This window comes from Kogia breviceps, chromosome 5, assembly GCF_026419965.1.
Source record: "Kogia breviceps isolate mKogBre1 chromosome 5, mKogBre1 haplotype 1, whole genome shotgun sequence".
Classification (NCBI taxonomy): Eukaryota; Metazoa; Chordata; class Mammalia; order Artiodactyla; family Physeteridae; genus Kogia; species Kogia breviceps.
The window spans coordinates 31,472,939-31,498,913 of record NC_081314.1 but is presented as its reverse complement, the minus strand read 5'-3'; the positions used below and the strand labels follow the sequence as shown (position 1 = coordinate 31,498,913).

The window sequence follows — 25,975 nt, the reverse complement described above, 5'->3', positions numbered from 1 at the left end:
GGAGGCCAGGGAAGGAAAACCGAGCTAGGTAAAAGGAAAACTCCTTTGGCTTTCGAAATACTTGAAAGCTCAGGAAGCTAAGTGTTGTAAATGTGCCAAGGAAGAGGAGTGATCATCCGTGGCACATGTTGCTGAAATGTGAAGTTTTATATGAACTGTGAATTGACTGTTGGATTTAGCAGTGGGAGGTCATTGGTGACTTTGAGAAGAGCAGTTTCAGTGGAGGACACAAGTCATACTGGGGTGGGTTCAGGGTGGAGTGAGTTCAAGGTGGAGTGGGAGGAGAAACATGTGGCAACTTAAGGGGGAAAGTTGGTCAAGAGACTTTTTTTTTTTTTTTTTTTGAGTAGAAGAGAAGCAGCATACATCAATATTGAGAATGCCCCAATAAAGAGGAATAAACTGATGATACAGGAAAGAGTAGTGAATTGCTGAACCAGGCACACAAGTGGAGAGACTGGCCTTAGGTAGGAGCATGGGTGGTTTATCCTTAATAATAGGAAGGCAGGCAGCACACACAGGCACAGATCCATCTGTAAAAGTCTTTGGTCAAGCTTTGTGTTACTTCCGGGATATGTCACATACCAGAAGCCTCACGACTAGCTGCCTCCCACTTATTTAGGCTTGCCCTGTTCAGCTTACCGCTTTGTGATTTTTATTGTAGTAACGTAGATGAATGGTGGTTTCTAGTTTAGGAATTTTGTATGTTAAAAAATCCTGTTACTATAATGAAGACATACAACAAGCACTTATGAAGGATGCACCTCTTGAAGTTTTTGAAAAATCTCAAATGTGTAAATATTTCTGGAGTATGTTCTAGAGAACCACCAAGCTACATTAGGATCAGAAGCAGAAATGCTTTCTCACACCAGCCTTAGGCAGCTTGTGGTTCAGATTCACTTATCAGAAAAATGATAAATCACTTCGTGTCCTGGATTGCTTGAACAAGGGTGAAATAGTGAATGTAAAAATCTACGAATGCCTGGAGTCTCTTGTTCTCCTTCTGACTTGTATTTCTCCCAGTCTCCTCAGCGCAGGAGCACACTTCATAAATACGGGATACAGTGATAATGTTAGAGTTCCAGCATTTTCTTCCTGGTATAAGGTGATCTCTGGAATCACTCTCATGTGTTTCTGAAATGGAATAATGTTGCTCTTCCTACCCATTCTTGCTCAAGTTCCCAGTTCTCGATAGTGATACAACTTCCCCTCTGGCTGTAGGAACTGCTCATGTTGTCTTGGGACATGATTCAAGCAGCATGTTTGCTGTGCTCCAGTACTGTAGAGTTTAAGTAAGGATAACAGGTGGGAAAGGAATTAGGTGACCCTTGAACAAGACAGGTTTGAACTGCATAGGTCCGTCTATACGTGGATTTTTTTCAATATAAATATAGTAAATACTGTAGTAATACACGGTCCATAGTTGGTTGAATCTGCAAATGCCTGGCAACCTTGGATACAGACAGCCAACTGAAAATTATATTTGAACTAATCCCTGCATTATTCAAGGGTCAGTTGCAATTGTGAGACCAAAAAACTGACTAGCCTTGTGCTTACTTTTCCTCATAGCACCTCTAGTGGGTCCCTCTTGGGTTTAAATAACTAATTTTTATTCTTTGCAGACCCTGCCTTTTCCTAAAACCTGGCACAAGTTCCTTGGTCACTGGACTGGAAGGCATTTTTGAATAATATCTCCTTTATATCCATACATTCACTTGTCTTCCTAGGACACATTTACTGAGAGTCAGTATATTTGGTTTACTGTCAGTTTACTTAGTTCTCTGTCTTTGGAAGCACCAACCGTTATGGAAGTAATAATTAGAAATAAGATGACTTCGGCTTCTTTTAACTTTATTCTGATTCCCTCTAAAGGAAGGGTCTAGCTTATTGCGTTCCCCTTTAAGCAAGAATGAAAGTTCTCTCTCATTTTTCTTTGGTATGTGCCTACATTATATCATGGTCTAACATGTGACATATAACTGTTATTTGTGGTGAGGCCACCCAGTACATCACGGGCTAACTCTGAGAAGGGTCTTCGGCGAGTTTCTCCTTTTTACAGGCAAATAGTCAAGGTGTCACAGGCCACTCCTTCGCCATCTTCCTAGCTGATTCCTTGTTAAATAACTTTATTATTTAATGTCATTTAACTTATCTCCTTCCCTGGGCTTCACATATACATTTCTCCAGTAAGCTGCCATTTTGTCATCTGGACTTGGCTTCTGTGTTTAGGTTGTTAACTTAAACAGGTTGCCCGTGACTTTCCCTTTATAAGCACAGACTTGTTTCAAAAATCCCAGCTGTCTCATTCTGACACACTTGTGTTCCTTTGCAAGTTCCATCCTCAAACCTCCAAGTCCATCCTAATAGTTTTTTCAGGTTAAACAAAACAATTAGCATCTCTATGAGGTATTATGCTAGTGGCATATTTTGAGTAACACTTAAGAATGGTTCTTCCTAAATATTTTTCATTGAATTAAAACATTTTAAGTGGAGAAGATCTTTGGGAGTGTCAGGAGAAGGTGAAAGGGCGATGCTGTATTTATAGACTCTAAGATGTCATCAGCTTCCAGAGTAGAATCAATTTGAATTCATCTATTCATTTGATCAACAAATACTTATTGACTGTTTACGCTATGGCGGGTACTGAGCTAACTCTTAAATATGTCATTTTATGATGTTTTCCTTTTTAAATTGGATGATGTAAGGAGACTCAAGTTTTCTTTTTTTTTTGCCTAGTTCATTGTGAATTTTTCTAGGTTTTCAATGTACATACACCAGACATAACTCTCACTTTTTGATAATAGAGAAACAGCCAACTCTAGATAAAAAAAATGAAATGTGGAAGATACGGAATCTGCTTCGCTTTCTCTCCTCCTTACTCACTTTTACAAACACTAATCGGACAGTGAACTTGATTACCACTTTCACCTCCACTTTCGTGCAGTTCTGCTAGTCTCTGTGGTACCTGGTAGACCTGAAAGGAGTATCATGAACTGGAAAGGAGAAGTTAGATGAACACATAATTAGACAAATAGAAAAGGGGTCTGTTATACGTGAGTGGTAACTGTATTTCTATTTTACATAGAAGTTTGAAGTTTTTACTTTAGGTTATTCCTGTTTAGGAATACTTTGAAGGTTGTGAACAGCTAACCCATTTAAAGGGGATTTTAGAAATCTTAAATTTGTAATGATTTGACCATTACGATGCTAACATTTTAATATTGTGACAAAATAAGTTTTCCGCTATTAAAAATATGTTTTAAAAATTTTATAAATGCTTAAGAGTTACTTAATTTCTTCAGTGTGTAGGGAATATTGACTGAAGATATCTAGAAAGCCTAAATTACTTGGAATATATTTGAAACCTCTCTTCTCGTGTACTTATCTTCAACATATTTTTGGGTCATTTATAGAATAGGCTTAAAGTTTGAAGTTTTACATTTTTAGTCTTATAAAGACTTATAAATATGTTTCTGTTAGTACTATTGGAACTAAATAATTTTATCCACATAATTGTCCTTCAGCTGTAGCTGTCTAGAATAAAATTTCTTGAAATAAGCAGTCATTTTCCATTTGAAATAACCATTTAGAAATGTTTTTCATCTGATAACATGTATTTTATTCTTTATAAATAGCACAGAGGAATTGAAGTATTTATGTATTTAAGGGAGGTTATCAGCTCAAGTTCAACAGTATGTTTGGCATTATCAGGCTGAGGGTATTTTATAATTAAAAAAATAGGTTTATTATTACTTTTGTAAAATACGTGTACTTTTGTTATATCTTATGTGTTAATCTCATTTCCTATTGAAGTCACCGATTAAAAGGGAATTGTGTACCAATGAGGTTCTGAAACCTTGACATTATTTTAATCTGATAACAAATGGGTTTAAGTTCATGTTCTTTCATTTGTTGGCAACAAATCTAAACCTGTATTTTTTGGATTTATGAGGATAAGTCTTGCTTTGGCAATCTTGTAGATCCTCAAGAGAATAGTTAAACAGTGATTAATCATTGTTTCTTCACTGAGTGTGCAGAAAAGAATGGAAAAGCTGCATTTCACACTTCTGAAGCAATTAATCCCCATGATCTTAGCCAGGTTTGTCTTGTAGATAAGTCGGGATACAAAACGCTACCTAATTTATCAATGTATGCATGCCATAAAGTATAAAACACACAATTTATTTCATATCATTTATAGTCAAATGTAAAAAAAGAGTGACTTTGCCATATCCAAGAGTGTTTCCTACATTACCTTCATATAAACTAAGTACCAGAGATTACAATGGGATTCCTGTTTATTGTGCACATCTGGCGCAGTCACTATGCGTTTTCTCATTCACTTGCTGGCATTTTTAGTGATTGTGGCATAAATCACCTTGCTAATCAGAAACATAAGTGACGGGAAGTCATCTCCTTTTTTTGAACAATGGGAAAAAACATATGGCTTCTTAGACAGGACTTGGCTGTTATACTATTTATGTGGCATTATATTCTGTATTTAGAATTTCATATTAATTGCAGTGATTTGATTGAAGGCACTGAACACCCAGGGCTTGTGGTCACAGTATTTGTTTTGTATCATTTTCATAACAAGTAAACAAAAAAGGGTAAAATGACATGCCTTGCATTAAAATTTTTTAAAAATAACTACCCTGTGAACAGTTTTAAGATTAAGACAAATTGAAGAAAATATATATATATTTAAAAATGTGTGGATGTTTCTATAGATGCATAGTTATAGTAATTACAAGTTAGTTTTTTTTTTTTTAAAGAGTGAGCTTTTTTTTTTGACTGCGTTGGGTCTTCGTTGCTGTGTGCAGGCTTTTCTCTAGTTGCGGCAAGTGGGTGCTGCCCTTCCTTGCGGTGCGTGGACTTCTCATTGCGGCGGCTTCTCTTGTTGCGGAGCATGGGCTCTAGGCACGCAGGCTTAAGTAGCTGTGGCACGCAGGCTCTAGAGCGCAGGCTCGGTAGTTGTGGCGCACAGGCTTAGTTGCTCCGCGGCATGTGGGATCTTCCCGGACCAGGTCTTGAACCCTTGTCCCCTGTATTGTCAGGTGGATTCTCAACCACTGCGGCACCAGGGAAGCCCTACAAGTTAGTTTTTAATTATACCTATTTCAAGTCACTGCATAGGTAAGAATAAAAATTACTGTCCTTTAAGTACTAAACTGTAATCGACAGTAGTTTGCTTTTCTGGAGGTACTATTATTTCAAGATGGGTTGCATTTTTGGATGAATTATTGTTTATTAGTTGGAACCATATACTGCATATACTACAGCTAAAAGAAATTTATATGTGCAATGTAGACTTTAAAGACCACCCTCAGTGAATTTGTTGCTGCTTGTTACAGAATGCTTAGTCTAAATTTGGAGTTTGGTTTTTTTTTCTTTTTTCCTCAATAGGTAACTTACTTCTCAAAAGGTAGTGAATATAATGGCCTTTTATACTTATTTGACTTTATAATACTTACCTTTCTATCCCTCATCACTTTCCATTTTCTTACATGGGTGGCAGGAAAAGATTTATTTTGAATGTGTAAATTTCAAATAGAAATTTATTTGTTCAAAGAACATTATGTGTTTTAAAGTTTGTTTTCTATATTACATTTGACTATAGATTAGTGAGGTCAGTTTTTAAATAAATACATCAGAACCTGTTTATTCAAATGTGTGTTATTCTCTTTGAAATAGTCCCCTTGGGAAGATGTATACATAATCCATTAATCAAAGTATTTTAGCAATGCCTCTTTTTGAATTCAGTGGAATTGATGTATAGCTGCTCAAAATGGATATTTTGAAGGGAGATAAGATTCATTTTGTGTATATATGTGCTAGTATTTTTGTTTAAAATCAATCAATCATAATGGCTTGTACTGCAGCCTGTATATATCTTGTAGATAATTGGACTCTCTGAATAGAAATAGATTTTTTAAAAACTGCCTGAATTTTAAATAAATGGTCATATTTATCCATTTTGTTTTAAAGTCTTTTATGTTATTGTTTCAAGGACCACCTGCAGTAGGAGTCCACAAATTGAATAAATGCAACATAAGGAGAGGTTGTTTCCCCCCCCGCCCCGCCGTTTCATTGCTTATTTCAAAAATGCCACCATCCAGATTCTCTAAGGGACTAGTGTGCTATTTTTTAAAATATATTTATAACTGAATTGAGGCCTTCTTTCTAGATCAAAATTATCCAGTGCTTAAAATTACCTGAAATCTATACCATACTGCCTCAATCCTTGTCCATTTTTATTTCCTTTATGCCTTTAAAGCCTCTTCCCTCTCCTTTTAAAGATCGAGCTGTATTTGTTGTAAAGATTAATTTTTAAAGCATAAAATTTAAAACACACATATGTATTTCCTTTCTCTTTACAAAAATATAAAACTTCTAGGACGACTGGTTGTTAAAATCCAAAAAATAGGCAATTTATGAGATGGCTAAAAGTATCAAAATAGATAAGGAAAAATAAGGAGCTCTATTTTTAGTGACTGAAGACTTTGGAATTTGTTAGTGTTGGAGCTTTGAGGAAAATTTTCTTTCATAAAATGCTTGTGGTAAAAAGTATATTATCCTGCAGTATTTGCTTATTCATCATGTTTATAAAGCCAAGGATTTAATATCTGAGTGTATATCAATTTTTGAATGAAATTGAACTACCAGTAATGTTGATGTTCACTGCATGTTTTCTTTAAAATGTCCTTTTGTTTTCAGAGGCCTTGCATTATGTTTTTTTGCTCTAGTCCATTCTTTGTCTTATTTACATTCATACTCTATTGGTACAGATTACCCTCTAATGTAGAGTCTGAATCCAGTGTGGAACTTGCAAGAAAAGTTATTGTTCTTTCTTGCCTGTGTTCTTATGGCATAAAGAATGGATCCTCCCATTGTAGGGATGACTCTCTGGTGATCCCCAGCCAGGCGGCTTCTTGCTTGCTCTCCTCTCTCTGGCCATTCTTTTCTCACCCTGGTGTTGGTCTGGAAATGCCTTTCGGAATGCCGACAGAGCAAGGATGCCTGCTACTGCCCGACGTGCTGCAGGGTGGGTGATGTGACACTGCTGGCCTAATCACCCTGGAATTCAGATAAAAAGGGTAATTTGTGAAATATTTCCCCAAAAGGGAGGCTTTCATTTGTCAGTGGGCAAGCTTCTTTGAGTGACACACATAATTCAGGAATTTTAATGTAAAGTTTTTAATGGAGTATATTAAGTATGAGAAACATGGAGCACAAAAGAGCAGTGCATGTTTAATAGTTGTGTGTTTTGTTTTAGTGTTTAAGACTCCTTCTGCGCAGCATGTCCCCAGTGTGGCCCTTGCTTGTGTTCCTTGCAGGGGTTCAGCCACATCTGGGGCGTGGCTGGCCTGCCACTAGTCTTCGATGTGTAGGAACAAAAGTGAAAATTTTTTAAAGAAAAAATAAAGAGTAAAGAGCCAGACCTGGTGATGCCATCTCAGCTGTTGGAGAAGGAGCATTTCTGAATTCAGCCTAGAGTCTGTTTTGCTTTCGGGTCTAGACCTCTCAGGCCTTGCGTCAGAGACCAGTGGAGATAGAAGGATACCTGGGCTGTAAGAAAAAGAAATTAAGAAAGAACAAGAGAACAAGGAGAAATATAAGATGTTTGGGGACAAGTGGCATGGTCCTTTTACCCTCTAAACTTAGAGTCCAGTAGAAAGGCATTCTTTCGCCTTTTTTGCCACTATCCACTGAGTGACTGGCATTTTACAGACCACACTGCACTGGCCGCGTTAGAAAGGTGGGGGAGGGGAGCTGGGTGACGGCGGTGCTGCTGGATAAAGCAGTGGCTAGCGCCTGGTGGAGGGGAAGCAGGCTGCAGTGAACAGGGCTCTGTGGGTGACAGTCGCCACGGGTGATCAGCAGTCCAGAGCAGAGGCAGCACCTGGGTGGGGGAACAGGTGAGGCCCACCCAAGCTTAGTTTGGAGGGAATGGAACCAGCAGACCTCAAATACCACCCAGAGAGGCACAAAGAGGGGTGAATGATAGGCGTGCCATGGGAGGTGACTGGCAGCTGACTGGTGTGGCTCATGAACACATGTGAGACACTTCAGGATGACTCCCAGAAATGTTCGGGGAACAAAAATATAGGAACCTGGAATCCTGCACTGTGGGTTGTATTAGTCAGAGTTCTCCAGGGAAACAGAACCAAAAGGATCTATATGTATAAAATACAGAAATTGTCTCATGCAGCTTAGGGGCTAAGAAGTCCCCTGATCTGCTGCTTGCAAGCTGATGAACTAGGAAGACCTACGTTGTGTGATTCATGTTGAGTCTGAAGGCCTGAGATTTGGGGTGATGGCATGGGGAATGGGGGAGATGGACTAAATACTGGTCTCTGTCCAAATGTCTCAGCCTGAGCTAAGAGCACGAATTTGCCCTTCCTTCACCTATTGTTCTGTTTGGGCCTTGGATATATTGGGTGATGCCCACTCACATTGGCTTCTTAAAAACTCAGTCTGCTTTAAATGCTAACTAATCTCTTATGGAGACACTTAACACAGACACACCCAGAAACGATGTTTTATCAGCTACCTTGGCATCCCTTAGCCCAGTCAGGTTGACATATAAAATTAACTATCACAGGAGTGAAGACAAGAACCAGAAAGTGTGAGTTACATTTACTTTGTAAAATAATTTACAAGTTTATTGAGATACTAAGGATCTTTTCTCCCTCCCTCCCTCCCTCTCTTCCTTCCTTCCACAAAACTTTTTGCTTAGTTACGTATTACTGCAAACAGTATTCTAGGTGTTGGATCAACAAGTTAAAATATGATTCTTCCTTTAGGAGCTTGCAGTTTATAGGAGGGAGAATGGCAGTTAAAAAAATTAACATCTAGGGGGATGAATGACATGATAAAGTCATGCATGGGAGATAGTGGACCTCAGAAAAAGAGTACTTAAAGCAGCTTGGAGGTAGGACTGGGGGATGGTTCCAAGGAGACTTCCAGAGAAGGTGCAGACTGAGCTGTGTGTGAGGCACGTTGAAGACAGACAAGAGGGACGTATTGCCTGCAGTGGCCCAGAGATGATTGCAAACCTAAAGTGTATTTGAGGAACTGCAAGCAGTTTAGGTTCACATGTTGGGGAATATTGACACCTGAGATTGTAAGGTATAAAATCTAGATTTTTGAAGAGTCTTGTGGATTATACTAAGAGTTTGGGCGTTTTTTCTTGGAGGAAAAAGAAGAGGAAGACAGGGTAGGAGGAGCCTCGGATTGCAATGCTAGGTATTGTGACTTACTGAAGGAATTTAAGCCAAGGAGTGGTGTGATCGGATTTGAATTTTAGAAAAAGCACTTAGGTGACATTTAGGTATTTAAGTGAATTGGAGGGGGAGATCTGAAGAGCCAGGCTACTAGGTAGGAGACTACTGCAGGAGGTCAGGAAAGAATTGAGACACTAGATTAAGTCAGAGTCAGGAGTAAGGGAGAAGGGACTAATTTAGGAGGTAGAATTGACTGGATTTTACAGGCGATTAATGTGAGAGGGGCAAGAGGAAAATACAGGTATCTGGCTATATCTTGGTGGTGTCTTTCCATAGATAGCGGGCCTAACATTTTGAAGGGGAAGAGAATGACGTCTATTTAGGCATATTGTTGATTAAAATCTGTGAAAAGTTGAGACAGATTTGGAGCCAACGCTTGTGGAGAGATTTGTTTTTATAGGAGGAGGGTGATTTTTTTTTTTTTTTTTTTAACCGACAATCCCAGAAGTAGGAAATAGTAGATACGACAGTTCAGGTCCTCCAGGAAGCAGATGTGAAGATAGAAATGGAAGTTTTAAGAAATTTATCAGGGGAAGCCTTTAGAAGGTAAGGGAGAAAGGGAGTGGGAGTGAGGAGGGAGAGCTTCAGACCTTAATGCAAGCCTGACACCTGTGATGAGAGAAGAGGAGGGAAGACAGGTTCGGGAAGAATAGTCTCAGACACCAGTGCAGCTTTGAGAAGGTCCCAGCCAGACCAGTGGTGCAGGGTGGTGGGCAGAGCACATGCTGCCTGAGAGACGCCCTGTGTTGGGTGGGAATGGGCTCCCCCGGCATCCCTCTCTCTGGCATGAGCACTGTGGTGGATCCAGAAGGTATGACAGTGGACGGCACTCCTTCCAGCAAGTGCTCTCTGAGTGTTGCACCTCCCTGACAGCCACAGTGCCTGTGGGTGTGTTTCACCTGGGTGGAAAGGTGGAAGGAATTCCTATTCGTCCATTATTTCCTCTGCTTTCGGCAAATGGAGTGTAGAGTCAGAGAAGGCGACTGAGACTGAACAAGTGTTGGAGGGTTTTCAAGAAAGACACAGCTGATAGGCATGGAGCAAGAGAGGACATTGTACTGGGAAAAGCTTAGTAGCAATAGTAGCTCAGATAGTCTAGTTCTGATAGGGAAGGAAGGGAAACTAGAAGGGGAAGAGGGAATTGAAATGAAATGAAGTCAAAGAAATAGGTGTTTCAGTGAGTTTGAAAGCACTTGTACTGAGTGAGGGACTGAGAGAGCTTAAGGATAAAGGGAATTGTGGAGATACAGTGGTATGTTCATTTAGATTAATAACCAAACTCCAGGAAATACTGATGCATTTAAATTCCATTATGTGAATTGGGAGTAAAATTTTTACTGACAGAAAATGATAGTTATGCATCATAGAATCACATTGTGGAATGTATACATCATAGAATTACATACCGTGGGAAAGTATAAAGATAACATAATTACTTAGCTTTAGTAGTGTAACTTTTCTGCAAAGTGGTTTCAAAGCCACTTGTATGTCAAGTTGCTTGATTAACTAAATAAAGCTAACAGTTTTTTCCCCCTAAAAACTTGGTTTTCTGTGAGCTTTTCAGTTTATCTAGTAACCTTAGAAAATGTTTCAGTATCTTTTTCTTTTTCTTTTTTTCTTTTTTTTGCAAAAGAGAAACGAGTGAGCTCTCCTCTCCTGAAGGGTTTGTCTTTATATCCGATAGACAATTCAGAGAAGTGACAAAACGTTCAAAGCATGTATAGCCAAACATTTCTTGAACTGAAAGCAATAAAGGTAAGATAACAGTTTTAAATACATACAAACAACTTTTCAGTAGCTGTCCTTTTGCAGAAGGGAATCAGGAGTGGCAACAAATAATTTAGGTAATTAAAATAATACAATAAGATGGATTGACAGAATGAGGGACAGATAGACATTATAATAAAGCAAATGTACTCAAATGAATTGAAGATTCTAGGTGGGTATTCATCTTTTCTGTATATTTGGAAATATTTGTAATAAGATGTTGAAAAACCAATATCATAGCATCTGCAACTTTGAAACACTTAAGAAAGTGAGGGTCTGATGGATAGACAAGTAAAGTAAAATGTCAGTGTTAGAATCTAGGTGGTGAGTATATGAATGTTGACCGTAACATTCTTGTAAACTTTTCTGAATTAAAAAAAATTTCAGAATAACATGTTGGAGGAAAAGTGTCATAAACAGAACAGTGTTTGGCATTAGAGATCTGAGTTCTGACTGTGTGACCTGAGACAGGATGGGGAAGAAAAGTTTCAGTTACAGTGCAACTTTGAGAAACATAACTCATCTCTGAGCTACAGTTTCCTCGTCTGCGGCTTCAAAAATTAGAAAATATTTCTGTCAAGCAACTGGCAAATGATAGTCAGGAAATGCCTCTGATGATACTGAAGTAATAAGCTCCAAATTTAGGAATCATATCTTGGTTTTGGGTTAATATGTTTTGAATTTCTGGATAATGGGCATTTAATTATTTGATGGAACAGGGATGAGGTGAGAGGTCAAAGTGCAAATTTTTATTATCAAGGCTGCTTAATTTCACACACATGCTGTCCGTGCGCCATGTTCAGAGCCTGTATGTTTTCTGGCTTAGTCTCCAAGTTAATCAGAGCTTGAGCCCCGATTAACTGATGGGAAGTTAGAACCATCCTTATACAAAGGATGGAATCTCTGACTTCTAGTAACCTATCAAGGAAAACTTGACAGGCTTTAAAAATTTTTTCATTTTGTAAATTGCATAAATTCTCCAAAGGGGATTTACTGTATTCCTGTCTTAATTTGTAGTTCCATCTAAATATATGTATACCATACATCAGTGTGAAGTTTTTTCAGTTACATAAATTTTTAAAGAATGTATAGTAAATGTAAATCATATTTACTGCCAAATATATATTTACATACATATTTATGTAAATATTTACTGCTTAATATTCAGTAGTAGCTTCTCCATTGATGGCTTTCTTTTTCTGTTTTTGTCTTACGAAAATCAGTCGTTTCATTTCTTTGTAAGAAATAAACTTAGATTTCTGGTTTGTTTGAACTTTGGCCTGAAGTGCATTTATAAAGTACAATCCTCTTGTTTTTTAATTTATTCTGTTTCATATGCAGGGTGGATGAAAATTACTGAACTTTTTATATTTATGTAAATTTATTTAAAATTAAATTCAAATTTACTACCATATGCCTCAAGGGCTAAACATAATATAGACTATTATAATCATTTATATAAATTGGTTTTAAAAACCAGTTCAATATGTTGAATCAATGTCATGAATTTCATATCTATGTAGTTGTCATCCTAGTAAATTCCATGGCATGTACTTTTACAGCATACAGATTTTAAGTAAAATTGAATAGACTTTTCTAGCCTGCGTTATGGAGGAACTTTTGTTATCTTCCAGTTGACTGATTTAGTATTAAAAAAGAACTGTGCTACTTAAATATGAATCAGCCGTATTTTGTATATCCATCAAATCTTTTTAGGACAGAGTTTTTATCTCTCAGCAGTATTTACTGGTTGTCCTTCATTTGCTGTTCTTTGTGTGACACAGAATAACATGAAAATAAATATTTACTTCAAAGGATTGTTCAAAGACTGTCCTCGTTTTCTTTCTGTGGGTATTTGCCAGTATGTGGCTGCAAATCATTATGAAACTTGAGGGGAATGACAAAGCACCATGTACATTTGTGTATTTAGTTAGTGTATTTTGTCAGAGACTGAAAGTACATTTACTTATGTGTGTGTAGGGCAACTCTGATTTTTTTTTCCAACTATAAAATTTACACAAACTTTATTCTTTAAAATATGTATGGGGCTTCCCTGGTGGCACAGTGGTTAAGAATCTGCCTGCCAATGCAGGGGACACAGGTTCGATCCCTGGTCTGGGAAGATCTCACATGCCGTGGAGCAACTGGGCCCGTGTGCCACAACTCCTGAGCCTGCGTGCCACAACTACTGAAGCCCACGTGCCTGGAGCCCGTGCTCTGCCACAAGAGAAGCCACTGCAATGAGAAGCCCGCACACCACAATGAAGAGAGGCCCCCGTTTGCCTCAACTAGAGAAAGTGCGCGCGCTACAACAAAGACCCAACTCAGCCAAAAAAAAAAAAAAAGTATGTATGCATTATTTTATTAATTATTGAAGTATAGTTGATTTACAATATTATGTTAGTTTCAGGTATACAAAATAGTAATTTGATATTTTTATGGATTATAGTCCATACAAAAGTACTGTGAAATACTGAATATATCCCCTGTGCTATACATTACATCCTGTAACAAATCTGTGATATTTTTTGAAATTAAAAAGAGTATCTTCATATTCAGATAATTAGGGATCACTAATATACTAGGAACTTCAAGTGTTCTGTAATTTACCTGAGTAAAATTTAAGCATGAGTACAGTTTTGGCAACTTTTGGAAGGAATAGATATAAGGAAATATTGGTAGACAAAACAGGCAAATGTATTCTTGAGCAAAAACCTAGAATAAGAGTTATGAATTACAAAATAGTAAATAGATTTCCTATTGTCAAAATAGAACAGAAGTTTCTTTTTTATTCTTATATGCAGATATTTTTATGATTTAATTTTTAATTCACTTAAATTCTGGTGAAAATTTCAAATATAGGAAATTTAATGTAAGCAAGTGTTATATATTTTTTCACTGGCCTTGAATGTTAAACAGTGCAGTATAGTACTGTTTCTATGTAAGTATAAAAATCAGGTAATTTTTAGTATAAGCTAAAAGTTAAATGCTATTTAATGCTTAACAAATAAATATTTAATGACCATGTTCTCTTTTCATAACCAAACTGTGTTGACCTGCCATTGTTTATGTTTATAAGGAATTAGAATAACTTATTTTTAAAAAGAGTGATATACACATTTCTTTAGCGATTTACCATTTTCTCTGTTTGCTCAACATAAAATGGCAATTTAGTGTATTTCTCACATTCTTGTAGAATTTGTTTTCTTAAACGTGCTTGTTAGGGTCATTTGTTCTGAAATTTTTTCTTCCTACATTCAAAAATGAGTGAAAAATATAGAAAAAGGTTCACCTTTAAATTGTCATCTTTCTAAATGCTTTCTAGAACATTATTACTATGAAGGGAAGAGGTAGGAAGAAAAGAATTAGTATCCCGTCTTAACTCGTTATTTTGGTTCAGTAGGTCAGGGTCTTAACTTTGTGTAATCTTAGAATTTTATACCTGGATCCGTCTCATCCTTTAATATCTTCTGGCCTTTTATACTTGTGCGTGGTTTTTACCTTGTCAAATATAGGTATATTTTGTTTATTTAGACCAATTTCTAATTGTCTTCACAAAGCATTGAAAGCTGAAGACTCTAATTTATTTTCAGTGTGTGTATTTACTGCTGTGCAGAATATACATTTTAGATTTATGTCAGGAAAGAGTAGCAGAGGAGTGCTTTGGAACCACCTTTTCAGCTCTGAATAGCTATTGTGTACATATGGTAAGGTACTGCTGCTTAACAATTAGTAACTGCTTTGATGAAACTAAATTACATGTTTAAGTTCCCATCAGGAAGTCGCTTCACATATCTGTATTAATGTATTCAAGGCTCGAGAAGGAAAGTTAATTTTCCAGCTTAAATATTTAATTCAAGCTTAAAATTTAGTCTGTAATTAGAGCTCCCAAATGGCAGGAACATGGAGTATTTGTCCATTTTAATTAGATTGTTGTTTACCTATTAATTATATATCATATCTTGTCATATAGTTTTGATGGTAACAGATGGTGCTAGGAGTTAGTAAGGGTTTGAACAAAATAAGATTCCACATGATTTATTAAGTTGCACTTTATTAGTGAGTGGTCTGCTTTAGTCAGGGTATTCTCCTGAATAAGAACTGTGCAACATTTCACTAATTTTGATAATTATTCTTTTGTGGAAATGTTGAAGACGAAGTCTGAGACAAGTGATGTCTGCTTAGAAACAAAATGGATTACTTTAGGATTCTTTTATTGTTAAAGAGTATGTATTGTCAGTAGTATAATTGGTATGAGGTTTAGTGCATTTTGCTAAGACAATGTCAGGGAATCAGAATTTTATTTATTGGTAAAAGTAGGGAATGTTTTATGTATATATGGCAATGATTTAGGGTATGAGAAATAATAGGGTGATGATTCAGTTACTTATTTCAAACACATGCCTTCTCTGAGTATCAAATTTAACAGGAAGACAAGATTTTTTGTTTACCAAAATATCTAAGAGCAGACTCTGTCTCCTAGTGAAGTTGATCTACAGAATTTCCTTATTCAAAAAGTCCATGCCAGATCAGCTTGGTGCTTTGTGGCCACCTAGAGGGGTGGGATAGGGAGAGTGGAAGGGAGACACAAGAGGGAGGGGATGTAGGGATATATGTATACATATAGCTGATTCACTTTGTTATACAGCAGAAACTAACACACCATTGTAAAGACTTATACTCCAATAAAGATGTCAAAAGAAAAAGTCAATACCAACTAAATAGAACAGCCTTCTAAGTTTGTTTATACAATATTTTATTAATTTTTGTGTTACCAATTCAGCTTCCTAAGATGAATTAATTATACAAATGAATATATGCATGCATGTATGGAGAGAGACAGAAAAACAGAGAGGGGAGGAATAAAGGGGGGAAAAGAGGGAGGCTTTAAAATTTTAATCTTATACAGTTTGTTTGCAATTTATTCTAGTCCTTAATATCATTAACTTAAAAGTACATTTGGGGCTTCCCTGGTGGCGCAGTGGTTGAGAATCCGCCTGCCGATGCAGGAGACACGGGTTCGTGCCCGGGTCCGGGAAGATCCCACATGCCGTGGAGCGGCTGGGCCCGTGAGCCATGGCCTCTGAGCCTGTGCGTCGGGAGCCTGTGCTCCGCAATGGGAGAGGCCACAACAGTGAGAGGCCCGCGTACCACCAAAAAAAAAAAAAAAAAAAAAAAGTACATTTGGTTGCTATTTTTTGAAGTTATTACGTCAAAAACCTTGGTCAGTGTTTTATAGCAAAAAGTAAATGGAAGGCCCAGCCCCACTTTTACTAATTTCAGTGTTTGCTCTGGAGGGGCTCCCTGATGTGTATCAGATCTTCAAAATTATGGACTTCTGTTACCTATGTTACCTTCAGTAAGCAACATTGTTTTTGGTTAGTTTTATTTTATCCTGTTTTCATATTTTAGTTTGTCTACACTTAAACCATGTCAGTTTTTAGAAATATATTTGTCTTTTAGTGTCATCACTAATTCTTTATGGTGGGGTGGTGTGTTAACACCAAGAGTATGATTCCACATGTTCACAGTAGACGGTTACAGATGTGTGTGTAGTACAGGACTCTTATAATGTATGAAATGCTCATGTAACTGAAATTATCACTTTAATGAGGCTTTAGTTTCATGGTTTTTCCCCTAGAATGTTGAGTGCTTAAAAACTGATCTCAAATATTGTGCTATAATGTTATAATATAGGAAGGATTCTGCATTATATTTACAGTAATTAGAATATCAAAGGAGAAAATTATTATTCATTTAGAATACATACAGCCTTAGTTTGAAAGTTTGAATTTTTAACATTTCTACCCTTTGTGAAAATGTGGGATTTTAAATTTTTTTCGCAAAATTTATCAAATGTAGCATGCACTTACTTCCACACACAAAAAAGAAAACTAAATTGAAACATAAATGAAAGAAATTTAATTTATAATTAATTTTAAAATAAATATAGTTATCTTTTATAAAGAAATGAGATAACTTGATTTCTTTGTTCTTAAAGCATATGAAATATACCATACATATATTCTGTTATTTTGTTTAATCTGGGGAAATGAATGAATGAATGAACAAATAAACACTATTTGGTGATTGTTAACAGAAATAGCAAGTGAAAAGAGAAATGCTGTTTTAGGAATGAGGTTTTCTTTTGGGTTTCTTCCCCCCAGCCCCTGGCCCACCACTTTATCCCTTGGGAAGACTTTTATTTCAACAGCCAACCATTATATATATCTGAATTATATTTTTACCTTTAGTGTTTTTAGCACAGTGAGTGATTCATAATAGATGTTTCATAGATGCTGGTTAAAGGAATGAATAAAAGCATATCACTTCATACGATGTGGCTGTAATAAAAGAATGCTATGGATCTGTATGTGAGACCTTGTGAATTTTTTTTAACTTTTAAATCATAATAAAACGTTTTCTTACAAAGAAAATGTCTGGGAGGTCATTTTTTTCCTCCATCCCCTCTCCCCCAAATAAATGATCTTTATTTTTTGCTAATGTATAAGTAGTCCATGTTTTTGGTAAAGATAGTCAAAACAATACGGAAGTATATAAAATTTAAAACTACCTGTAATTCTTCCCCCATTGATGACCAGTGTTTCTTGTTTGTATGTCCTTCTAGACTTCCCTCCCTCCCTTTTTAATGTATTTCTCCTCTCATTCTCTTTTAAAAATTTTATCTACATAAGCCCTTTAAAGGTGCTTTTGAAATATGGGTTCTTCACTGGAATTCTTCACACCGTGAATCTCTTTTTATAAACTTACACCATGCAGAATGTACTTTGGTAATTGCAGTAGACATTTTCAGACCTTTAGGTTGGACTTTCCTCCATTTTGAAATAGTTTTTGCCCTTGATTCTATGATATTACACATGCCTGGTTTCCCTGTTTCTTGCTGGTTTATCACATCTCTTTGAGCTCATTTTCCTCTACTTGGTTTATTTTAAGTGTTTGTATTTCTCAAGATCCAGTGCTTTTCTCCTGTCAGTATTCGTTCCTCTTGACAAGTCTCATCTGTGTCCAGGAGTTCAGTTAGCAGCTTCTTGTGACTCTCAAGTTGACAGCTCCAGCCTAGAGCACTATTGACCTCCAGACCCATTTATCTCACCGTTTACTTGATATTTCTGTACTTGGACTTCACGAGAATTCTTCAAATCCGACAGGTCTACAATTAAATTTATTCTATTCTTGCTTCATTTGGTCTTTATTTAGTTTCCCCAGTATCAATCAGTAATATCTTTCTTCCCAGTTGGGCAACCAGAAAACTTTTTTTTTTTTAACATCTTTATTGGAGTATAATTGCTTTACAATGGTGTATTAGTTTCTGCTTTATAACAAAGTGAATCAGTGATACATATACATATATCTCCATATCATCTCCCTCCCACCCTCCCTATCCCACCCCTCTAGGTGGTCACAAAGCACTGAGCTGATCTCCCTGTGTTATGTGGCTGCTTCCCACTAGCTATCTATTCTACACTTGGTAGTGTATATATGTCCATGCCACTCTCTCACTTTGTCCCAGCTTACCCTTCTCCACCCCCCCGCCCCCGCCCCCCGTGTCCTCAAGTCCATTCTCTTGTAAATTAAAGACACTTCTGCATCTTTATTCCTATCCTGCTCCTAGGTTCTTCAGAACCTTTTTTTTTTTTTTTTTAGATTCCATATATATGTGTTAGCATACGGTATTTGTTTTTGTCTTTCTGACTTACTTCACTCTGTATGACAGACTCTAGGTCCATCCACCTCAATTTCGTTTCTTTATGTGGCTGAGAATATTCCATTGTATATATGTGCCACATCTTCTTTATCCATTCATCTGTCAGTGGACACTTAGGTTGCTTCCATGTCTTGGCTATTGTAAATAGAGCCACAGTGAACATTGTGGTACGTGACGCTTTTTGAATTATGGTTTTCTCAGGGTATATGCCCAGTAGTGGGATTGCTGGGTTGTATGGTAGTTCTATTTTTAGTTTTTTAAGGAACCTCCATACTGTTCTCCATAGTGGCTGTATCAGTTTACATTCCCACCAACAGTGCAAGAGGGTTCCCTTTTCTCCACACCCTCTCCAGCATTTATTGTTTGTAGACTTTTTGATGGTGGCCATTCTGACTGGTGTGAGGTGATACCTCATTGTAGTTTTGATTTGCATTTCTCTAATGATTAGTGATGCAACCAGAAAACTCTTAATCATCGTATTCAATCCATCAACCAGTGTCCCTGGGTCATATTCTAAATTTTGATATAGTTATGGATCTCTTTTGGGCTTAGTTTTAATCTGTTGATCTATTTGTCTCTTTATACAGATCTTACACTTTTAAATAACTGTAGATTTATTGTGGATTTTCCACCTTGCAGAGCTATTTCTTTCATCTTATTCTTTTTAAAAAATCCTAGGTGTTTTCAGGCAATCTACATGGGCTTCAGTATCTGTATGTTAAGCCTGCCGCTTTCTGCCTTCTCAATCCCTTTGGAATTTCTATTAGAATTGCATTAGAGGTACCGATTACTTTGAGGGGAATTTATATCTTCCCAATAGTCTTCTCATCCAGGAACATGTTGTGCATCTTGATTTAATCAAATGCTATTTAAACCTTTCAAACAAGTCACACATTTTCTCCGTCTAGTGTTTTTCACAATGCACTAAATTTGTCGTTGCTATTGTGCTGGGATATTTCCCTTAACCTTCTTTTTGGTTTGTCTAGTGTTCAGCATAGTCCCTGGCACATCAGTCAAATATTTATTGAATTTCGAGCAGTTTTGGGTATATAGGAAGGCTTTTTTAAAAGTCATTAGTTTTAAGCATTTTATACATTAAAAACATTTTTTCAATTACTTAGGTTTTTGTACATAGAGAAAGCTGCAAATTATAATTCTGTTTTCCTTTTAAAGTTTATACTTCTTGTTTATTTTATTTGACATATTGGGTTAGCTATAATCCCCTTAACAATGTTGAATAAAATAGCCAATATCTTGACTTTCTGTTAAGAGAAATGTGTTTATGTTTACCATTATATCTGCTATTTGTGTTTTGTTTTCCATAGGAATAAATGCTCTATTAAGGAATGGAAGGTTTTTTTTTCTTCTTCTTGCTTAGATTATTTTTTAAATTACGAACGAGTATTAAATTTTATCGAAGGTTTGCTACATTTAATGAAATGATATTATGGTCTTTTCTCCTTTAGCTTACTTACACAATCAGTTAATAGATTCTCTAATAATAAATTGCCCTTGCATTTCTGTAAGCAATCCATCTTGGTTATGGTATTGTGAGGTCATTTGTTCTTGTACTCTCTTTGTCATGTTTTGGTGTTATACAGTCATGTTAACATAAAAGGAATTGGGACACTGCCCTTTTTTTGTTACTGAGCAGTTTAGATATAATAGAAATTAATAATTACTTTCAGGGTTGTTAAAATTTACCCATACTGTAATTGAGGTGCCTTTGGTTGGGAGTGAGGGGAATTGTGGTGATATAGGAAAATCTTTGACTTACATTTATGATTATCTTCTAAAATTTTGGGTGTATTCAGTTTCTTTGTAGCACAGTTCAGATTGTGAAAGTTTGTTTTTTCTTAGAAAACAGTCCATTTCATCAACTTTCTTTTTAATTTCATTTGGATCTTGACATTTTGGGGCACAAAGTTGTAGATAGTACTCTTTTTAACCCCTGTATTTTTATAATCCTATTTGGGTCTGGTATTACATCCTCTTCTTGTTTCTTTTATTAAGGATTTTTTCTTTTTTTGCTTTAATTAATTTGCTCTTAACCTTTCCATTATAAAATGGAATACTGATACAGAAAAGTATAAGAACAAATGTATATGTTGGTGAGTTATTATAAGACAAACATGGTTGTAGTGATCACCCAGGTCAAGAAGTAGAGCTTTGCCAGCCACTGCGGAAGCCCTTCCATGTGCTTTTTGCCAATTAAAGCATCCTTTTCTCTCCAAAATTAGCCACTTTTCTGACTTTCAGAATAATAACTTATTTAATTTTCTTTATGGTTTTTATCACCCACGTGAGCCTCTCCAGACACAACAGTTTAGTGTTGCCTGTTTTAAAAAACTAGTTTTAAGTCTTTTTTAACCTGTAGTTTCTCCCTCCAGCACTTTCTTTTCTTTACAAGTGATCTGCTGAAGAATCTGGGCTGTTTGATCCGTAGAGTTCTCATGGTTCAACTCAACATTTTCTTCTATATTTTCTCCAAATTGGGAGGTCGCATCAGAGCTAGATTGGATTTAGGCTTAATCTCTTAGGCAAGATTATAGGTGCAATTGAGTCTGTTCATCAGGAGGCACATAACACCTTTCGATCATTTTAACTTTGGCGGCATTGATGCTCAAAGCCTAAATGCATTAACTTATTATTTCATTTGCTCTGCTGTGTTTTTCTTGTGTAACCAATCTAGAAGTGAAATTTGTTTCAATTTCTGGTTATCTAACACGTATTTTTTTTTTTTAATACTAAAAAGTTTGGTTAGTATCTACTGAACGTTTTTTTAAAATTATTTATTTACTTATTTATTTATGGCTGTATTGGGTCTTCGTTTCTGTGCGAGGGCTTTCTCTAGTTGTGGCAAGTGGGGGCCATTCTTCATCGCGGTACGCAGGCCTCTCACTATCGTGGCCTCTCTTGTTGCAGAGCAACAAAAATGTGTTCCTTCAAATGGTCTGTATTTTTATTTATGTATCTCTACCTGATCAACCAAATTATGGGAGTAGGCTTGCATTTTAGAAAGATTACTTTAGTACTAGTAGTTTTTTAGGATGGGTTGGAGGTATGACCATCACTGGAGGCATCAAGATCACATAGAATTTTAAAAATTTTGTTCTGCTTTTTGGCAGTTATCTAAGTGAGAAATTATGACTCTGAATTAAGATGTTGTTGATAGAAAGTAAGAGATAGATCTTAAAATATTTAGGAAGTATTGACGTAGAAAATGAGGGAGATGAAAGGGTCTAGTTTCTATTTTGTGTTAAGAGATGACAGTGTGGTTAAGCATGATGACTTAGAGCAGGGGTTGACTTAAATCTGGTTCATGCCTAAGTCTGGTCTGCCATCCATTTTTGTACAACACAAACGAGAATGGCTTTTACATTTTAAAATGTTTTTTAAAAAGTCAAAAGAAAAGTGTATTTTGTGACACAGGGACATTTATATGAAATTTAAATTTCAGTGCCTGTAAATAAAGTTTTACTGTAATACAGCCATGCTCATTAGTTTATAGCAAAATTGAGTAAGTTAAGAGAGAGACTGGCCCACAAAGCCTAAAATACTTACTGTGTGGCCCTTTACAGAGTTTTCTAATTCCTAGTGGTGAAATATCCTCTTTTTCCTTATCTCTCTCATTTCCCTTCAATCTGGTGTTCATAACCAGTAATTTGTTATGGGACTATTAAAAAAGATTTCCCATATATAACTACATGAATTCAACCCTGCTCATGACCATTAATATTTGACCATATTGAAGTCCGTTTCCCATGCAATTTTTTTTGGTCCTTTGTGTATAATTATTGAAAGCTTTTAAAAGAGAACTCCATTTGACATTGATGGTATGCTATTAAAGTGGCTTTTCCTAAATTTTATTCAGACAGTCTTGGCCATTATTGATATTACTTTGTAATTTAAAGTAATAATTTTATATTGTACAATCTGTTATGTTTGTATTTTCTATAGAGTTTCCTTTTTTCCATGAAATCAAACTGCAATTTAAATAAACAAATTGTTAAAACCATTCTGAGAGCAAATCCTTTGAGGTTTTGGGAGCAGGATTTTAGTTTTACTAAAGACTCAGTGTTAGAGTTGACCTGTACAAAGTCATAGTTTATTGATTTGTTAAGGTATTTTAAAATAGAATTTGGCTGTGTTAAAAACAAGACAGCAGGCCCAAAATGGAGTCAGTTATGCCAAGCCCCATGTTACCCAACCGAGACAATTATAGTTTCGGCTCTCACAGAGATGGAATCTTAAACTGGTCAATCAGGAATCGCCTAATAAGCACTAGTTCGGTAATCTGCCTGATAGACTCCTGCCGTCCCCTAAAGGAGAGTGATCTTGCCATAACCAATCCACTTCTTTTTAGGCAAAGAAGTTCCCTGTTCCTTCTGCCTGTAAAAAAAATCTCTCATTTTGTACACCTCTTCGGAGCTCCTTTTTGTCTGCTAGATGGGATACTGCCGATTCATGTTTGTTGGATAAAGTCAATAAGATCTTTAAAATTTACTCAGTTGAATTTTGTTTTTTAACAGCTGTTATAACTGTATAAATGGGTTACTCTAATTCGCAAGAGAGAAAAATTGGTATCATGGGAATTTCTAACGTTTTTGTAACTTAGTTGTGCTGGGTAATCAGGAAGCCAGGACTGACCCTTACTTAAGGATTCAAGATGACTCTGTTTTGTTTTGGTATATGGCTGTGTCTTTCTCTGCATCTGTATCTGTTTTATTTAAATTTCTAATATTTATGCCTGACAAATTATGTTATATTATGTAAAATATTATCTTTTATTTTTTATTTTTTTTCACCTTCCAATGGCTGTTACTTGTGCTCGGATACCAAAAAAAGAAAAAAAAGGCTGGAAAATGACTACCAATGGAAATTGCTGTGAAAAGCAAGCAAAGTATATTTCCATTCTAATGCTTGCTAGCAGCAAAGCGCATTGTTAAACTTTATAAATGTTTTTAAAGAGTTATTTATTGACACACAAACTTCTTATCCCATCAATATTTACATCTAAATGGGAATGTTACTTCATTTAAGCCATTGTGTGTCAAAGTAGCTCTGAGAAATAAGTACCCACCGCTCTGTTCTTTTCCCTAATACACAGGTTTTATAGCTATCTTGTTTTAAAAATTGTTCTTGGGAAATTTGTTAATTTTCATTGTGATTAATTCTTGATTTACACTCATTTATCTAGTTTTGTCACCAGTGAATAGTTAGAATCAATACCTATTCTTTGACTAATGATTTAGACATTTATCAACATATAATATGCTTTTCATTCGTGTTAAAGCAGTTAAGTATTTATTTTTTAATTTTTATTTTGTGTTAAGTGAGGAAGGTCCTTCAGGTTGTGTGACACGTTTTGCAGTAGTATAAACATGTAAATTTGCTTCGACTTTTCCTAAGTATGTGTTTAGCAGTGTCTTAAATGTTCCTTCGGCTTGTTTATCCTTTTTCTATTCCTGCTTTTCGTACTCACCAAAATAATAGAAATGGTCCGTGAGTGTAATTCACTTTTGTATGTAAATTATTGTTCTAAGGGCAGTTAATAATGGTCACTTTCTTGCTCTTCAGGAGTTTTATAATCTGTAACAATCATTTTTGGAATGTTTTTTCCGAGTAGTTAGTTAATAAAAATTTAACTGTTGAATTTGAAAATGAGTTACCCTTTTGATAAACTAGAGCTGTTTTAAGATTATCCTTTAAAAATGTCACCTGTGATCAGTTGCATTCTAATAAGCTTTCAGGTATGGGAGAGTAAGGTATGCAAAAAGGCATGTCATGATCAGCCCTGTGCTCGTGGATTGATGCCGAGGGATGAGTGTGTAGGTGATGTTGCAGACAGGCTCAGTAGCTATTGTGTGTCATGGTAAAAGCACTAGGGAGAGCCTGAGTCGAGTAATGACTAGACATGAAGAGAAGACGGTAATGACAATTCAAGGAATCGGGATGAAGTTTAAACCATTGGAAATTACCTCTTTTGGGAGGTAAAAAACTTAAATTTCAGCACTTTTCTATAGTTCAACTTAATACATTCATTATCAACTTGTGTTAGTAAAGAAAAATACACCTGTTAATATTTGAAATGAAGACAAACACTGAACGGCTGTAGTATTTATAAGGAAGGGGTCAGTAACACTAGAATGGAAAGATTTTATGGAGAGAGTTGTTGTATTTTCTAACATCCACCTCCTACATACCCTTTAGGATCTACTTCAGATCCTATTTGTATTAAGTTTTTACTCAGCACCCAGGTGGCAGAAAAGTGCTCCATGATGGGAGAGGGTAAAGAACCTATGTATTCATTTGTCAACAACCTTTGATGATTTTCTAGAATGTGTTCCTGAGCATCATATGACAAAAGAACAGTTGGATCTCTGTGGTTCTCTTTGATCAGAATATGTTAAAACTAAACCTCCTAGATAAAAATTCCTGCCTACAACCCTGTTTTTTTGGTTATTGTTCTTGTTTAACCTTCTCACTGTCCTTACTCCTCCATGAGCTAACATACTATGGTTCTTTTCAGAAGATGTTTTTGGGTGCGTTCCTTTTTTTTTTTTTTTTTTTTTTTGTGGTACGGGGGCCTCTCACTGTTGTGGCCTCTCCCATTGCGGAGCGCAGGCTCCGGACGCGCAGGCTCAGCGGCCATGGCTCACGGGCCCAGCCGCTCTGCGGCATGTGGGATCTTCCCGGACCGGGGCACGAACCCGTGTCCCCTGCATCGGCAGGCGGATTCTCAACCACTGCACCACCAGGGAAGCCCTGGGTGCGTTCCTTTTAAAAGAATGGATTAGTGAAATGGTAAATAATGGCTTTGGTTAAAGGACTTTTTGTATTGACTGATGATGACCTCTTTATAGCGACCTTGAGCTGTTGTTTACACCTTAGGTTATTTCAGACAGTCTTTTCTCACCAAATATACTTACCCTCCTGTGGAGTAGGGATTCTATCTGATGTGTCTTTATACCTTTACTGTAAGAGACAGATGAGGCGAAAGTTGCCTGTAAAAATAGCATATGCCCTACAAACAGAAGATATTACACTTACATAGTAGGCTGAGTGTTTAGCGAATAGATGTTGATAGGATTTAAAGGTAGGAAAGAGCAGTTGTCCATAGTTGATTCAACTGGTCTCCTGTTGTTGAACACTTGGGTTGTTTCCAGCGTTTTGCTTTTATTTAAAATATTGT

General features: G+C 36.3%; 1 protein-coding gene across 20 annotated transcripts in view; it reads left to right on the top strand.

Annotated features, from left to right (window-relative positions):
• Positions 1-25,975, top strand: part of TBC1D5 (TBC1 domain family member 5) — a 567,716-nt gene that overhangs the window by 147,293 nt on the left and 394,448 nt on the right. For 2 of the 20 annotated variants that reach the window (XM_067033837.1, XM_067033830.1), the window contains 2 exons: positions 10,921-11,042; positions 13,147-13,399. The exons of 16 other annotated variants lie outside the window; for them this stretch is intronic. The gene's annotated coding sequence lies outside the window, so the exon portion shown is untranslated. The remainder of the gene's footprint in view (positions 1-10,920; positions 11,043-13,146; positions 13,400-25,975) is intronic. 2 more of the 20 variants (XM_067033847.1, XM_067033831.1) reach the window with 1 other exon arrangement.